The following is a 15,431-nucleotide window of genomic DNA, read 5'->3' as shown; positions in this document are numbered from 1 at the left end:
TAAAATATTCCATATAGATACATCGGTTATGTTAGAAACTCTAAAAGTGGGAGCGCGATGGCTCACTTAGTTTAGGAATTGAACACAAGTTGTCTTATTGCATCAGAGTTGTGAATATATTGTGCATTCAATTGTGTGAAAGTGTAAATTGGATTGAACTGAACAATACCGAGAAATATTATCATGTTTTGACAGTACTCGGATTTATATTTTAGTTTATATTACCCATGAGAATCAAGTTTATCACTGAGATACGCTTCTTCGTCTTTTTCTTGGTAATAGTAGGTATCTATTACATAGAGGAAGATAAAATTGGGAGATTCTTCATAAATTTTTGTATAGTTTAAGATGGGATGAAAATCCGATCACAAATTCAATATATTATACTGATTTGTCTAGGTAATATAATATCCACGACGGCGTATGTATTGCTAACATTGTTGTTTACTTTTTTATGCTAAAATATATGGCTTTCCAAGTATTTATTTAGTGCAAGGTGTGTGATATAATGCGTCTAATCCCATTACGCTTGAAATTCGAGCATTAGACGTCTGCGTTACTTTTAGGGTTTCAATAAAAACACATTCAGTTTATATAATAATGAGATCTTATGCTTTCTTCAATGTGGCTTAAATGCTATAAAAATGAAAATTTGAATGACTTGGGGTCGCGAACGTCTTTTAATTTATTATCACTACATAGTATAAAACAAAGTCGCTTTCTCTGTCCCTATGTCCCTATGTCCCTTTGTATGCTTAAATCTTTAAAACTACGCAACGGATTTTGACGCGGTTTTTTTTAATAGATAGAGTGATTCAAGAGGAAGGTTTTAGTATATAATTTATTAGGTTTTAGACAAAGCGGGCGAAGCCGCGGGCGGTAATCTAGTTTATTTATAAACTATAGAACTGTGAATTGTGCAAAAAAAAAGGTTTATTTTAACGCAACAGAGAAATAAAAAGTAACCTCGTAAATTGAGCCGTACTCCGATGCGTGATTTATGTCATTTTTAAAGAGGTTTTAAAAACGAATTGCGAAGCTTCGGAAATTTTATTATGGGGATTGAAAGATTAATAGAAGAAAGGGAGGGGAGTTGAATAAAATTAATACCGATTGAAGCGCAGCTGGTGTCGGAGTAATGATATTCGTAATTATGAAAATAGCTTAACAAGGAGTTATCGCTGTTTTATGAGTTCGTTTGATTATTATGGAATAAACTTGAGATCGTAATAAATTTATTTATGACTAACCGGTAGTCCTGCTTACCCCGGTTACAAGAGATAAAATTAATACCTACAGGATATCTATATAGAAATGATTATTGTGATTTTACTATTTATTATAGTCAGATGTTATAGCCAGCATGGCTTTAGCGTTGGTAACAAGTTAACTTGGCCATTATTTAGTATCGAAAAAGTTTTTAGGAACAATTTAGATTTCAGGTAATAAGTTTTAGATGTTGTCGGAATAGACAAAAATATGGAAATAATTAAAAGTCATAAGCTACGTATATCATTTGAATGCCCTGTTATCATATTTTACGGCAAAACGGAGTCAAATTAATTTTTTTTTCTGTATGAAATATAATTACAATGTACAATGCACATTCACTTGATAGTCTTTCATCCAGAATAAGTGCAATTTTATCCCATTGGATTAACTTCATTCGTTAATTAATGACCTCAATGATTTAACGCCAATGTCCAAAGTACGATTAAAGAGATCTTTATTGATGTTAACCTGGCATTTTACGATTTTATTTCATTTGACTGATGCGATAATAATTAAGACTCCACATTTTTTAAATTTTATTATTTATTGGATATCGTATTTTATGTGTGAAGCCCGATTTTTTTAAATATATACTAGTTGTGTACAGTCGAAGATTGGTCGTATCAATTCAAAAAAATACATGATCAATTTATGATTGTAATTATAATGGACATACAGACAAAAATTCATTTTTATTTATATACTTACATAGAAGACACGTTTGAATGGTTTATAAAAGTTTATTCTAAAAAACTTAAGTGAAATTATGTACCAATCTTTCCATTTAAGGTTGTCGAACTCCATGTATGCTTTAGATATAAAATACGAAAAAAAGCTTAACATATTGTTATTCACATAAATATATCTTGCAGTCATGACGAGTGTCTTTTGAACTTATTATTTGCATTCGTTCTTTTGTCTTTTGGCACAATATTAACTGTTACATATTTATTTGACGTTCAAATATTTTATTCAAGACCTAAACTTAGGTACATTTCATCAAAATGCTTTTATGTAAGTTATTCATCGAAATATATACCTACGGCCTTACTAATAAAAAGTTAAACAATGGATAAACAACTATTTTCTACCATAGCTGTGTCCTACTCTTGCTCACATGAAACGTCAATCATAAAAACAAGACAGGTTATTGCAATAACTAATCCATTACATAGCGAATGGGTAACTGTTTATTAGTAAGACCGCTATTAGATACTATATAGATAAATAGCCTGTTAAATAATAATATATAGTATTTGTATAGCCTGGGTTAAGCCTGAGTTAAAATATATTGTTATTTTGTGAAATTTTGGGTTTTGAATTTAATTGAACGTCAGTATTTTCCTGAAACCTGATCTTTGATAAACGAACGGAGTCCGGTGAACGCTGATAATGAACTGAGATAGACAATTAGTAATCAATCTAGAGTCTGTTATCAGACATCTTCGTTAATGTTTCCTTTCTATTGTTTAATATTACGTGGAATAGACTCGCTTTATTGTGTAACTAGCTTTCCGCCCGCGGCTTCGACCGCGTTCAAAGAAAATCCCGCATAGTTCCCGTTCCCGTGGGATTTCCAGGTTAAAACCTACTCTATGTAAATCCAAGTTACCCTCTATATGTGCTAAATTTCATTGTACTCGATTCAGTAGTATTTCCGTGAAGGACAAACATACATACATACATCCACCCTCACAAAGTTTCACATTTATAATATGAGTAGGATAGGATAAGATAGGATAGGATTTTTATTAATTTTAAGATAATTTGTTATAAAGCTTTACGATATCTTCCTTTTTAACTGTAAATCAGTAGTGTTGTAGGTAGTAAACACAAAAAGTACCTAATATCAGTAGAAATATGTCGAAATCTCTTCCTAATTAACTGTTTAATGTGTAGGTATATTTAATTAAATACGTAAAACAACTTGGTCATAAAAAGGGCAGGTTCCGTAAAATCACTCACATATACTTATACACAGCTCACAAAGAATTAGATCCCGACCCGTTGGAATTTCAATAAAAAGTTCCCATTTAAATTGGATTCCGTAAACAGTCCATTCATGGGCTCGAAATTTGGGCTGGACGCTTTTAAACAGCTCTATTGAATATCTGGAATATTGCAGGCGACAGGGAATAACTAAGCGTACTTACTATGGAGGGTATTTCTTTAATCTGGCCCGCTTTCATACCTAAGTGCGGATCAACCTCATAAAAATGTTTAAAACAACGTTATTTATAAATTAACGACGCGAACCTATTATAAACATAGATGCAGATTTGTTTAAAACTGAGACTACTGAGACTAGGACATGTAGAGGTAAAGAAAAAAAATTATAGTCCAAAGGTTAAAAAAATATCTAATAGTAAAGGTAAAGGGTTGTTTAATGATTTTAATGAAATATACAAATCTATCACGACATTCAGTAGTATCAGGGGATTAAGAATCTCATTAACATAAATTACCTAACCCTGGAAACTTGACAGCCTCTCTTGGATTTCGTAAGAGGTTCGTTCTTACTCTATTTGGTACTTAGTAGATAATCTTAATATATATAAATCTCGTGTCACAATGTTTGTACTTAATGGACTCCTAAACCACTTAACCGATTATAATAAAATTCGCACACCATGTGCAGTTCGATCCAACTTGAGAGATAGGATAGTTTAAATCTCAAATCGTTTTAGAGAAAGCGGGCGAAGCCGTGGGCGGTAAGCTAGTATAACTATAGGAAGTATAAATTAAAAGTCTTTTTAATTAAATAAAATTCTTACTCATTCTCATTTTATATTTCTCACTGGTAAATAATAAGAGTTACAGTTGTACTTCTTCCCGCTTTTTACTCAATAGAGGACTAATCATTATTAGTGTATTCATCCTCATCAGCCCATATACGTTCCCAGTGCTGGTACACGGGCCTCCTATGAGGGTACAGGCCATAATCCACCACGCTGGCCAACTGCGGGTTGGCGGATAAGCGGCATATTAATTAATACTGTATTACATACTTAAAATATATGTATTTACACATTTTAGTGGTCTAAATACGTCGTGGCTTATATTATTTTAACAAACTTATATATACGAACTTACACTCAACCCACGAGCTTGTTATACCGCGACTTTCAAAGGTCTTGCTTGTAAAGAGGTTTACAAGCACTTTTTGCTTCACCGCCGTTGTTATTTTATACTGAAGTGGCCGTATCATGCCTTTTTTATGTACATATTATAATTAAATACCTAACATAATTTTTAAACGAGCCCATTATTTGTTTGAATTTTACACAACCATGTTTTGTTGTTAACGTAACTTATTTTAATAATATTAAATTGTAACTTAGATTAATGAATCTAAGTTACAATTTAATATTATTATATATATTTAAGGTAATGACCTAAGTAACTGAATTCTTAGATGAAAGGAAAATATGAATTTACCATATAATATCTGAAACCATTTATTTGCATTATTTCTTCTTTGATTCTTAAAAGCGTTTTAACATCTTTAATTTTCCTAATGGTAATCATTACTAAATGGTAACACAAGAATAAAATAATAATATTATCTACAATTACGTAGGATAAATGGTAAATGGTAAATATTCAACATATAGATAACAACCCAAACCCTAATTCAATCAAATCTTATAACAATTGTCCTACAGATGTATAGCGACTTGACTAATCTGGATGAATTATTTGGTCAAGCCAATACCATGAATACTAATTCGCAGCGTTGTATTACACTTCAGATATTGTTAACTTTAGCATAACTAATGAACAACTACGAATAATCAAATGTAGCAACCGCATTTCCAATTCCTACACAATTAGGAATACCCTCGTACATGAAATTCGCAAAATGGGACGCGTTTATGAATAGTACTAGGACCCTTGATGTAATTACAAGGTACAATGTGGAAAATTTATTCAAGAGAACTCAATTCTCACTCGCATACGCTGGTTATGTATGCTAAGATGTCGAACTAATCGGAATTGTAATAATTACTGATGCGCGTTATTTTGCTAAAAGTTTTTCTTCAACGAAGCCCTGAATATTATTATGATCGGAATTAATTGTTATTATATTAATATATGTTGTATTAGTATTTTGTTGTGTTTTGGTCAGATTAAGGTTATGTTCTTGACCACGCTGACTGGATTATATAATGAATAAAGGCTCATTTTGGATTTTTTACAGCTTAAAAAATTATTAATAAACCTAGAGAGTCATAAATAGTACACATTCAACTACGTAACACGTTACTAATCATGGAATATAGGCACCACTCTTGATAGCATCGGTTGAAGTTCATGCTATTGGAGAAAAGGCAAATAAATAAAGCACGTTACCTATTTGGTTGTTTTCATTTACTTTGACTAACCATAAACATGAGCCAAATGTTTATTGAAGCGATCTGTTCAACTCGGCGTGTGACTCAAACTGCCAAACTGGAGGGGCACTGAACAGAAAACCTTACATTTTATTTGCGTTTGAACAAACTTTCCCGATATGTTTGCCAGAAATTAACTTAGCAGAGGCACAGATAATAATTTGTAAAGTTTAAAATACATTTACGAAAGCATTTTAATTAGAACGAATTGGTTTTTGATCTGACGTTGAGTTATTTTTAGAATTATAAGGCAGTTTTTGTTATATATATTATTATGTTAAGATTAGATATTGCTTTACTTTCGTTCATGTAATGGCATGAATAAAAGATATGTTTTTATCTTTAGATAATATATTGGTTGTTCAAAATGTATCTTACCATTATTTTAAAATGTAATAAGTTTTATTAGCATTGATTTGGTATCGACACTATCAGGTACACGTTGAAATTTCAAATTACATCTGAATATGCACATATTTTCGTACCTCCCGGTGCAACCGCGCTTATCTACATAATCTCCGCTTTGCAGACTTCAGACACGTGTACATTATGACCTGAAAAATCCTCTCTCGAGTTATTTATGCTGATTTTTTTCAACGTACCGAAAAGTTCTCGTGAGTGAAGACTAAACTTTATGGTGACATAGATTTTTATGTCATGTCGGATATAAAGGTAAACTATATTATGTTTAAGTTGTTCGCTTTTTATGTTGCAGTGTTAATAAAAATGATATGGTAGGACAGAACTTTGAAACCATAAGTACATGTAGATAATTTACTGGCTGGTAAAAAGAAACAAAGTAATTTATTATCTTTATACAGGGTTACTTGTAAAACACCAGCAACCTCGCAGGACAAGATAGCTAACATCATAAGTAACAACATTTGTTCTACGACTTTTGATAATTTGTTAGATTTTATTTTCATGCAAAAATAAATATTCATTTAATTTTCCGTTTGAATATTATAAACTCTACGCGCATTCCGAAACTTACGTAAACAAGAAGCGAACGAGAGGGGGAAGGGGGCGTCGCGTCGTCCTTTCGATAATGAATAGAACATAGACTTACAAATGTTAGGAGAGTACAATAAAAGCTTAAAAAATCATTTAAAAATAATTTATTGCGTTATGCCAAAAGTAGTAGATCAAATGTTGTTACTTATGATGTTAGCTATCTTGTCCTGCGAGGTTGCGGGTGTTTTACAAATAACCCTGTATAAATATTCACTAGCTCCCTTATATTGATATTTGCAAAGTTATAGAGTTTATTGTTGTTACAAACAGTATTACATGAGTGGATGCTTATTCGTTACATAAGTTTCTTATATCATAATAATATTAAGTATAGTAATAGTAATTGGATATACATTTAGCAGTTGACTACCTTTTAAACCCAGTAATTATTTCCAATACTGAATACATATTGATAATAACATCAATGATTGTGATATCATCATTTACAAGTTGATTTTAATCATAATCAGAACCAAAAGTCACCCAGGCCTAATATCAAATTGAAACTGGCATTCCGAACAGAACTCGGTCCTATCGTCAGAATAAAGACCACTTGCCGAAACGTCCACATGAAGTCTGACAAGGTCGATAGTCTCTGAATTAATAGAGCCAACCTGTGATCAGTGCCGGACACTTACGGATGGTTGAACTGTGGTTATTTATAGCAGACGTTATTGGTTGTCTGCCCATTTCGTATAGGAGGTAGCAACGTTGACAAGTGAGCATTTTAGTATAGTTGGTTCTTTGATATGCTGTTCCTCTTGCTATTTCGGTTACATTCCGGGCTGTCTGGCTGGCCGCAGTGGTTGCGTTTATTAGTGCGCATCTTATCTGCACAGGAAAATATCCTTAATTTAAAGTCATTTTTTAACGCGTAATTTTTAATCTTTTGCCTTTAGATAGATCCAACAGACATAATTTTTTTATTGCAAGACGTTTTATTCGTTGTTAAATAGGTGCCATACGCAATTTTTATTTCAAAATAACTAAAATGTCATCGAAATAAGTGAAATTACATCAACATGATAAAGTTATTACTTACCTTTTAAGCGGACTCATGTTGATGTAATTTCACTTATTTCGATGACATTTTAGTTATTTTGAAATAAAAATTGCGTATGGCACCTATTTTACAACGAAAAAAACGTCTTGCAATAAAAGATTTATGTCTGATGGATCTATCTAAAGGCAAAAGATTAAAAATTACGCATTAAAAAATGACTTTAAATTAAGGATATTTTCCTGTGCAGATAAGATGCGCACTAATAAACGCAACCACTGCGGCCAGCCAGACAGCCCGGACTCTAACCGAAATAGCAAGAGAAACAGTATATCAAAAACCCAACTATACTAAAATGACTTTTTTTAAAACGTTGCTAGCTCCCGTACCAATTGGGCTACAATCTTGTAAGATAAGATGGTTTCCGATTCTCGTTGAATAAGTGTTCGAAAAGCTTGAGAGGAATTTGAAATCAAATCAGAAGAAAAGATAACAATTTATTTTCAAACATAATATGTTTGATTCATTACAGCTATGGTACTATTGTTTTTAATTACTTAATGTTAATTCCATTTCGTAGGTTATATAGATTTGGTTTCATACTTGATTGTTTATATTTGTAAATTTCTACGTAAATAAAAGCATAATATTCAGAGAACTTAGATCCTTTTTGCATTTCGGAATACTTAGGTGTGTTTTATGCACAAAATTGTATCGCTATGAAAGGCTGTCATGACAAGATCGGTTTCCGGGTCCACACAGTGTCACTCCAGTTACACTGCGGGTGATGACAGACAGACGGGCTATTGTTACGTTCTGAATTTATACCCGCAAAATTCGCGGAACTCATAGGCTTTGCGTAAACACCAACGGATCATAACGGTTCATTCAATTGTAGACCTTATCCAAAGCAGATATGGTACAAAATTGAATACGCAAGCTGAGGGTTCGAAGCAATTTTTTAAAAGAAATACAGAGACAATTTCGCTGTAATAATATGGTACTGTCGTTTCATTTACATATTTTCTTTTAAATTGTGGCCAATTTAATTTTCAGTCGTAAGAAACGCAAGCGTGTCGTCGCAATCATTTCTATGGTTTTTGGCAATGCAGCCTCCGCAATCTCAGGACATGGAGGACATTCTAGAATTTTTGCGGCGGCGGTTGGCCGCTTCCCAGAAGTAATAATCTCATAGTTCGGATTATTTACTTATATTAATCTCAAGTGGAAACATTTGGCTCGAGTATAGCCCTTCTGCATTTAATTGGGTTCTTGCTCGTACCTGTCACGAGTTGGGTGGTGAAATTTACATTTTATTCTAAGTTATTGTTTTATAAATTCCTTCCTGGATTTAAAGAATAAAAAATAAAATGCAAGTCGCAGATATAGCTATCCTTAATCATATTTGTACAAACACTATAAGATAGATTTTTATTGAGAGACTGTTAACGTAATTAATGTCCAATGGCAGTAGGATTTATAGACGTGATACGATATTTGTATGTGAACAGCAAACGAGATAATAAACCCACTAAAACGCTCATTCGAAAATAAGGACACAAAATAAAATATCATGGTAATAATATACGATCACTCACTTCAGATCCTCCACAAAAAATCATAACTCAACCCGCAAGCCTTAACGAACCGAAAAACGAAGTAAGCTGACCTATTCATACCATCACTAATGCTCATACAGTTTTGAGATGTTCCCTAAAAGCAAGTGACATCGATTTAAGAAGCATACCATTAGTTCCCAGCTTCCTTTTGTAATGCAACATGACAAACGATGCGATTATATCGCTGAAATGGTCACAACTCACAACTAAATGTTCGCAACTCACAACTTATTTCAAGCGGTCAGCATGTAAATGCATTGTAGTGCACCACAATTACTTAATTTAACGAGATATGAAATGGGTCACATAATGCAAATTAGTTTGTTGCACAATTGCTATTTGTATTTTATAAATGGGAATTGCTTTACAGATATTTTTTGTTGTTATAACCAAGTCTGAAGTTTTTATAGTACATTTTTATGAGTGTTCGAAAATACTACACTAAATAAGACTCAATAGGCCAAGACTTTTATGGTGTATGGTTTTGTTAGTAAGTATTATTAAAATTTTCTTATATTTAGGATAATAACAGACTCACTACAATCATTATATTCCTATAACGAGAATAAATATAATAATATTATGACATTAGTACTAAATCCATTTTATTTTTCCTTCGCAAAGAAAATAAATATTTCTGTGTATTTCAAAAATCACACATAAAAGCAAATGATATGAAGATATGCTAATACAGACATTGATTTTCCATCTGGTATCGGATCTCTGGTAACGCACTTTTTATCACCCGCTAATGAATATTTAATGTATTCCAACATAATACCCGTTGAGAATCCTTCTTAGGAATAAAAATATCCTCGTCTATAAGTCGTCTATTTACAATTTCGATTGCCTTATATATTTGTGACTATTTCTATACCTAGTCTCTTTTATAACATGCCTATTAAGGTACATGGAAGAAATTACATGATTCATTGTGTTATTTTCAATAACTTAAGTATGTTACCTACTTGTACGTGTTTAGTTTACCTGTCAACGGGAGCTCAAAGCTTCGTGATACCTACAGCTACATCACTAATAAAACTTATACTATTCTTAAGATAATGATATCCAGAATTGTGTGGGATAATATTATTATGTTTATCACGTAAAAGCACGATTTGGCACACCCTCCTTACACTTGTACTCCAAGTACGATGATTAGAGACAGTTGTGATACAACTTCATGATTAGGGATCTCATCAGAACTAACGGACATGCAGATAAAAGACCATCAGAATGTATATATGATCTTATCTTATAAACCGTGTCCAGTTTCCTCAATAAGATAGGTACCAAATAATACTGGTAATTTTGAATCCCTTCTGTTTGAAATTTAGACCAATGTTTATGTATCTTGTGAATTTTACATATTGTTACATTGTAAGGGTACATTGTATTGACGAATTTATAGCGTTCCAGGTGGTATGTTATTATGAGAACCTATAAAATAAGTCATAATCCGGATAGTGGTTAGAACGAATTTTGATAAAGACGAGTCAAAATGTTACAATCCTTTTCTTTGTTGTGATTGGGTCCAGGGATTTATAGATCATGAAATGTTACATCAATTCATCTTACTGAACGTAAAATGTAAATATCTCAATTTTTATCATAATGTTCCAGTAATCTTTCTATTCGGCAAAATCCAATTCCATTCTTATGGAACGAACGTAAAGATTCAATTATTTCATATTCCAATATCAAGTATTATATTCCAATAAGAAAACGGAATAGGGACTATTTGGGTATGAACTAGATGAATACGTTGACATAGTAATAAATGTATTGCGTGAAGATATTGAAGGAATATCGAATTTATCATATCTCACATATTTCCCGACACTCGAGCGGAATACGTAATCGCAGGACTGCGGGAAAAAAGTTTTCCCTAACATTGTGTTTTTGTACATGTGACACTGAATCGATAAACTTTGTGTCACTTGTTTAAGGTCTTTCCTCCAAATTATACATCAAAACTTTTCTTTGCGCCTTTTCGGCTTTTCCCTTTATCAATATTGTTTGGCAATTTTTATGCTAGAAACGTTTGTGATTATTTTATTCATCTTCTATTGGGTTTCTATCGACAAATATTAAAATCGCATTTGTAACATCGTTATGGATGTATAAATCAAATATTCATTTTCATTTTAGTATGCTTAGTTTTTAAGCTGTCTCTTAAATCAATCCAACTTGAATTGCTTTAAGTTTGTTAAAGTTTGTTCATAAATTCGAATATTTCGGCGAAACTTCCAACTGACTTATACTTTTGTAAAACTAAACGCATTTAATAAATTAAGAAGTAATTTTTTATCAAATTATCAAATTCTAATCAAATACAAGCATAATGCTAAGGTTTTAAGAGAAATAAATCAGATACGTATAATATTTTATTTCTCTACTTTTATTATATTCAAATCAATTCCTTTTTGTATTAGCGAACATTCTCTTGATATCTATATTTCAATACAGCGGCTTTCATAACAATGAGATAAATTCCTTAAGGATAAATCGTAAAAATGTTTCGTGACATACATGTTAACTAGACCATTTCAAACTCGAATCCTGGGGTGTTTTGTGAGTAGTGAAAGGACATAAAGCTAGTTGGTCCGGGCTGATCTCTTTTCGGACTCATCGGAATATTTTTCGTTGCAAATTTTAATTCGAACGATGGAGAGAGGATATACAACAATTTTTAGAATAAGCTCGCATAACATAGCATAGCATTTAGAATTAAATGAAATTATAAATAATAGCGAAAAAATAAGGACAAACAATTGCAAGAAACAGCAATTAATAATTTGAAACTCAAAATCTGTATATATAAAACTCAAAGGTGACTGATATAGTGATCTATCAACGCACAGCCCAAACCACTGGACGTATCGGGCTGAAATTTGGCATGCAGGTAGATATCATAACGAAGGCGTCCATTAAAAAAGGATTTCCCGAAATTCTTGCGGGAACGGGGATGCACGGGAATGCACAAAGTCGTGGGCGGAAGCTAGTGAAGTATAAATTTCATATATAAAGCAAGTACGCTTAATCAGTTCAAGGGCTATAAATATTGTTTTATTACCTCGATTTACAGAAGGGCTAGACTTCGATAAGAATAAATTTATCGTGAGTAGGTCTCCTCAGGGCATGTAAGAAAACTTTATATTTTCATATCAGTATATTTCTTTATTAGAAAATAGATACTTTGCCTTACGTGTTTGTCTATATATGTATATTCTTAAACATTATCCTCCTGGGCACGTCAAATAAATTCATAAAGTTTATTAACGGTGTTTACAAGTTGTATACAATCCCCTTTGGTTTTGTTATGATAATAAGCTCACCGCGTATGATGTTCTGACACTTCTTGGGGTGGAATAACGAGTTATTTATTACGTGCTTAATGGTTTATAGTTCATAGAGTCCTTAATGTATGGAAAAGGTTTTTTTTTATACTATAAGGTAAGAAAATATTATGGTACGTTATGGATTTGCTGAATAAATATTTTACCTAATTAAGAAGTAAAAGCTAATTTTAAAAAGTTACAGTGGTGACGTGACGTGACAGAAAATCTTGGCCAATATTTTTGAAATCGAAAAATTAGATACTACAGATCTCATATTTTGGAGTGAATACCTACTGCGGACTGAGATTGCTATAAAAATTATAATATATTTCAAAGGGAATCTAGCTGTATAAATAATTTTCTTATAGCATTTGCTAGACACAAATTTGCGCAGTCTTAAACTAAATTTCAGGTCACTAAGCATCATGTAAAAGCTGTAATAGGTTAGACAACCTTAAAAATATTGGCAGGCTTCCAGCTAAGCGGTGTCACTAGCGTTACTTTAATTAGGTTTACTTAAGTACGTTAATATAGTCGTAGTGTGTCAATATTATTTAAGGCAGTTTATAGTTTACACGTTTACACGTTAGTTCACACGTTTTTTATATCTTTAAAGATGGCTTTTTTAGATTAGGCTTCTATTTTTTGCAGATTTTTCAAACGAAGCAACCGCTATCTGTTTTTACTTCGATTAAGTATATCATTATTTAAAAATATAATATTTTTGTAATAAAAAAGTGTGCCATGTGTGCCGAGCACACGTGTCAGAAGTGAAACTATGGCAAGATTCAAAGGATACCAAAATAGTTTCTTACTCCATGGAGTATGGCGTTATGACGCAACCTTGCAAATTTTACTCTCAAGTGCCTGTTTCACTTCAGTAAATTAAAAAAAACCTATTAATTAACTCAATTACTGACGGTAATACTTTACAGTACGTACACCTATTGTGGTCTTTGCTGTTATCAATTCAATGTAAAACTCCCCATTCAGACGGATCTTTTGTAAAAACATTTAACCTAAAAAGCGTTGCTTTGAGTTTTACAGCATACTTTTACCTCATTTGTGTGTAAATGAGTCAAAAATCCATGTGATCTTTTCTTTGGTGAGTCGGTTAGACTTTGTTTGCTTTTTACTTTTAGCCCTGACTGCAAAGAGAATAGACGTTAATTGGTCTTTTTAACGTAGTTTTAGTATATCTTGGTACCAGCATCCAGGAATTTTAGAGTGAAGCATTTTTAATATAACTACACATGGTGATAAATTAACTACGTACAAGCTGACCCGGCAGACGGTGTTCTGTCCTTATAAAAGGCGTATATAACAATTAAACGTTGTATTTATGTTTCTTGATATTATTCACCTTTCTGTGCAACTTCTAGGGAAAATTATTGATCTAAAAATACTGCGATACTATGCGAACTAAATAATAAACTTAGACACAGATAATTATTATGAGAATGTTACTGCTGATATCCGCCTTTACATTAATTCATTATTTACACGCAGCGTTATGCATAAGCTAGATATTATTACAATTATTATATACAATACAAAGGACTTCGTATTTCAAGCGTAATACAATTTTTATTCTCTGTAATTCGTTTATTTATATTATGTCATGCATTGATGTAAGTTATACTGTTCATATGAGCGTTATGAACACTTTTATGCTCTCATTTATACATATAAAATTTTCTTTCATTGCATTCTCTTGTGTAGCCTCGTTTTTCTTCAAAGGATTTAATTTTTAAAATATTATATATTTTGAATTTGTATTAAGTATTACTTATTAGAATGTATAATTTTTAATTTTTAAATAATTCGCTCTTGTTTTCGATTTTATATTTAGTACCTTTGAAACCTTTGAAACATTAAATTTATAATAGGTATTATATTTAGGGTATTCCCAAAAAAGTAATTTAAAAATTATGTAGTATCAAATTGCTTGTTTTACTTTATTACGTATTTTGCTTACTTACGTATTTTGCAATTAAAATCTTTTTCATTGAATAGATTATTACAAATTGAGAGCCAAAAGATTATAACCGAATTATTTACTATAAAAAATAGTTTCTAGAATCTATATTTAAATACATTTTAACAATAACATTCGACTATATTCCGAATTCGCAGTTGTAACATCATTAGGCTCTCAATGGTGCCAGACAAGAGCATGCCAAATGGAACACATCCCTGACCTATACGGAAATAATATATCGTGTTGACATGTAGAACATTGAACATTCTTCTAGAAACAATATCCCGGATATTGAACTGTGAAATAGATGGAGGATACAAGCGTGTCATAGATTATTTTGGTAGTGATGCGCTTTGTTGACCCATATCATACCTTACTCAAACTTTATCTATATTGAATAAATAGATTTAACTTTAACAGTTTTTGAATACTTATTTATTTTTAACCGACTTCAAAAAAGGAGGAGGTTATCAATTCGGCCAGTATGTTTTTTTATGTATGTACACCGATTACTCCGAGGTTTCTGAACCGATTTACGTGATTCTTTTTTTGTTCGATGCGGGATGGTGTCGAATTGGTCCCATAAAAATTTTATTCGGATAGGCCCAGTAGTTTTTATTTTATGAGCATTTTTGTCTGTATTTGTAAATGTTGCAAGTGCAAGTTTGAAGTCGGTTGTTTTTAACGCAGTTATCACTTGTTTATACTTTTTGTTGATGTAATGGATTTTTCTATTGTACCAATTTTACAAATTAACTAGCTTTCCCCCGCGGCTTCACCCGCTTTGTCTAAAACCTAACAACTAATATA

General features: G+C 31.9%; 1 protein-coding gene across 2 annotated transcripts in view; it reads left to right on the top strand.

The window, feature by feature from the left end:
* Positions 1-15,431, top strand: part of LOC123696775 (trace amine-associated receptor 8b) — a 40,573-nt gene that overhangs the window by 12,624 nt on the left and 12,518 nt on the right. Inside the window, exon 1 of one of the 2 annotated variants that reach the window (XM_045643140.1) lies at positions 6,319-6,338. The exons of the other annotated variant lie outside the window; for it this stretch is intronic. The gene's annotated coding sequence lies outside the window, so the exon portion shown is untranslated. Of the gene's footprint in view, positions 1-6,318; positions 6,339-15,431 lie in introns of those variants that run through there. 2 annotated transcript variants of the gene reach the window in all.

This window comes from Colias croceus, chromosome 13 (assembly GCF_905220415.1).
Source record: "Colias croceus chromosome 13, ilColCroc2.1".
NCBI lineage: Eukaryota > Metazoa > Arthropoda > Insecta > Lepidoptera > Pieridae > Colias > Colias croceus.
The sequence above is the reverse complement of the archived record's forward strand: the minus strand, read 5'-3'. Positions and strand labels throughout refer to the sequence as shown.